Below are 3,978 nucleotides of genomic sequence, written 5' to 3'. Positions count from 1 at the left end.
CCCCGCGGGCGCCCAGGCCGGCCGGCGCACGGGGCGGAGCCTCGGGGCGGGTGGGCGGGGCTCCAGGACGGGGCGGGGTCTCCTGGGAGGTGGGCGGGGCCTCTCGGCGGGGCGGGGCGTCTGGGGCGGAGCCAGAGCCAGCCTCCGGGGTCCGGCCAGCCCGGCCCCCCACGCTCCTCACCTGGAGGCCTCAGGCCCGTCCGGAGGGGACAGGAGACAGGAGCGGCCTCACCTGCCAGAGGGCCTGCTCTGTACCGGGGTTCCCCCAGGGCCAGCCCGCCGGCCCAGGGGGGGGGGTTCTGATCCTCGTTTGTGCACTGATTCTTCCATTGATTCAACCAGCGCGTGTTTACCCCGCGCCCACTGCGTGCCAGGTGCTGTCGTGAGGGATCCAGGTCCCACAGCGAGCACAACCAGGCCCCGCCCTTCCGGGCTGACATTCTAGTGAGGGAGTCAGACGATATAACGCGTAAGTAAATCATATGGCTGGAGGGGAATGCATTTTATGGAGAAAATCAGAGCAGGGTAAGGGCGTTGGGAGACGGAGGCGACAACGCGCGCCGACTGATTGCCTTTGCCAGCTGGGTGTGAGATGACAGAAACCCCCGCCTTGATGGAGTGAGGGAGGCAGGACATCCACAGGTACACACATAAGGTAATTCGGGTTCTGGTAAGTGGTGCGAAAGAAACAAAACCAGGTAGGGGGTGGAAAGCGGCATGGGGCTACTGTAACCTGGAAGGCCTCTCTTAGAAAGGTGAGGAGTGGGCCACAGGGAGATCTGGGGAAGGGCGTTCTGTTCTAGACTCTATTTTATCTTATTTATTTATTTGGGACAGAGTCTTGCCTCTGTTGCCTGGTCTAGAGTGCAGTGGCATCAGCCTAGCTCACAGCAACCTCAAACTCCCCGGCTCGGGCGATCCTTCTGCCTCAGCCGAGCAGCTGGGACTATAGGCATGTGCCACCATGCCCAGCTAATTTTTTCTATATAATTTTAGTTGTCCAGCTAATTTCTTTCTATTTTTAGTAAACATGGGGTCTTGCTCTTGCTCAGGCTGGTCTTGAACTCCTGAGCTCCAAGTGATCCTCCCACCTTGGCTTCCCAGAGTGCTGGGATTACAGGAGTGAGCACCGCACCCAGCCAGGGGAGGAAGGAGTGTTCTAGGCTAAGGGAACTGCAAGTTCAAAGGCTCTGAGGTGGGAACTGGCCTGACATTTGAGGAACAGAAGGGGGTCAGTGTGGCTGAACTGCAGGGAGTGGGTGGGGCGTGGGCTCAGGGCCCACAGGGACTGGGGGCAGGTGGGATGAGATCCTGCCACACCCCTCCATCCTTCAGCCAGAGGCTTTTTGAAGTACTCTCTGAATTCAAAACATCCTGTGCTACTTGCAAGGGACAGCTTCCTTGGAGGGGAATTTGGCAAAGTTCAGAATTGAAAACATTTTTTTTTTTTGACCCAGTAGGAGTTTCTTCCACAGACAGAGTTGTGGAGGGGAGCCAAGGCACTAGCTTGAAGACAGTTACTACAGTAGCTAACGTCTGGAAATAACCTAAATACCCTTCCACAGGGAACTGGCCAAATAATTAGAGAGAATCCGTTCAACAGAATACTCTGAAGCAGGAGACAAAGAAAAAAGAAAAGAAATATATAGAAGACATGAAGTTATATAAAGGTATGAAATGACCTCCTAAATGTATTGAGTAAAAACGAGAGAGAATAAAGTTGGACCATGTTACTGTTCGTGCAAAAACAAGGGCAAATATTAATTGTACTTGAAGAGAATACCTTGGATGGATTGGTCAAAAAGCTGGAGTAACTCAGAGCTGGGTCCACGTCCAGGCTCTGTCATTTTTGCTGTGTGACCTTGGGTAGGTGACTTTGCCTCTCTGAGCCTGTTTCTTGATCAGCGAAATGGGGGTAATAAAGATACCGACTGCACTGGGGTACTGTGACCTTCAGCAAAACTTTCAGCAAATGGGAATGAAGATTATTTTGGGGAAGGACGGGATGACTGAACATTTATGCACCTAATAGCACAGCAAAGGATATCAACAGGAGCTGTTAGAAACGTGAAACTGACAGAACCATGTGGGCCTCATCACATTTCTCCACATGAACCTTGCTTCCCAGTGATCAAGTTTGCAAGTTCTCCTGTCGCTCACACCTCTGTACCTTTGTATAGCTGACCCCTCTGCCAAGGACGGGCTTCTCGAATCCTGGCCAGTGCATCTCTTTCTTTCTTTCTTTCTTTTTTTTTTTTTTTTCCTGAGACAGAGTCTCACTCTTTGCCCAGAGTAGAGTGCCGTGGCGTCAGCCTAGCTCACAGCAGCCTCAAACTCCTGGGCTCAAGCGATCCTCCTGCCTCAGCCTCCCGAGTAGCTGGGACTACAGGCATGCGCCACCATGCCCGGCTCATTTTTTCTATATATTTTTAGTTGGCCAATTAATTTCTTTCTATTTTTTAGTAGAGATGGGCCTTGCTCTTGCTCAGGCTGGTTTCGAACTCCTGAGCTTGAGCAATCCTCCCGCCTCAGCCTCCCAGAGTGCTAGGATCCCAGGTGTGAGCCACTGCACCTGGCCCAGTGCATCTCTTTCAAATGAGATCTGGCCTATGCTTGCTGCTCTCAGAACTATCTTAGAATGCCAGCTTGGCAGGTGGGAAGGTAATCGCAGTGTCAGGTGCACTGTGGGGCAAGGTGACACTAATGTGAGTGGCGAGTAGGTGCGGTGGACATTGCGGCTGCCTTCCCCCATGTGGGTTGAGTGATCCCACCCCAGCCCCAGCCTAGTCACAGACACTGGTTCCGCTCAGCTTGCAGTGGGAACCATTCTGTGAGTGACTGCTAATGAGTACAGTGTCTTATGGGCTGAGGAATGTTCTAAAAATTGATTGTGGTAATGGTTGTACAACTCTGTGAATATACTAAAAACCACTGAATTGTATGTATACTTTATTTTCATTACTTTTTAATTTTTTTAGAGATCGAGACTTGCTATGGTGCCCAGGCTGGCCTTGAACTCCTGGGCTCGAGTGATCCTTCTGCCTCAGCTTCCTGAGTAGCTAGTACTACAGGCGTGCACCAGCACACTGGGTGAATTGTACATTTTAAATGGGTGAATTGTATGGTATGTGAGGTATATCTCAATAAAGCAGTTATTTTAAAAAGAAGAGGAAGGAAAAGAAAAGAACCATTGTGTACATTCCTCTCACCACAGGAACTGATTTAAGCAGGGTAAAGTTCAGGACTTTTGCTGGAAATTCTAGGATATAGCTAACTCTCCTGCACATAGGTGAAAAATGCAGCAGTCCCAAAGACCTGGCAGTCACCTGCTGGGGACCCAGGCTTAGAACGACGTGGATTTATCACAGTATATACAGCAATAGACAGAAATAGAAGCCAGGCTGGGCGCAGTGGCTCGTGCCTGTATCCCTGGCACTCTGAGAGGCTGAGGTGGGAAGATTGCTTGAGGTCAGGAGTTTGAGACCAGCCTAGGCAAGAGACAGACCCCCGCCTCTACTAAAAATAGAAAACTCAGCCAGGCATGGTGGCACATGCCTGTAGTCCCAGCTACTTGGGAGGCTGAGGCAGGAGGATCACTTAAGTCCAGGAGTTTAAGGTTGCCATGAGCTATGATGATGCCACTGCACTCTACCTGGGGTGACAGAGGGAGACTCTGTCTCAAAAATAAACAAATAAATAATTTAAAGAAAAGAAAAAGAAATAGAAGCCAGCCTTAGGTGTGAGTGTGTGTGTATATATGTATTTTTTTCTCTTTTTCCTCCATCTCCCCTCAACCTAGGCTTAGGTATAAATATAATAATAATATGTATAAGATCTGTATGAGGAAAACAACAAAACTCTGAGGAAGGAAATAAAAAAAGACTGAAATAGACAGATACATGATCTTGTCAAGATGTCAGTTCTTCCCAACTTGCTCTATACATTCAGTGCAATCCAATCAAAATCCCAGCAAGTTAT

Source organism: Microcebus murinus, chromosome 22 (assembly GCF_040939455.1).
Source record: "Microcebus murinus isolate Inina chromosome 22, M.murinus_Inina_mat1.0, whole genome shotgun sequence".
NCBI lineage: Eukaryota > Metazoa > Chordata > Mammalia > Primates > Cheirogaleidae > Microcebus > Microcebus murinus.
This window is presented reverse-complemented; position numbering follows the sequence as displayed.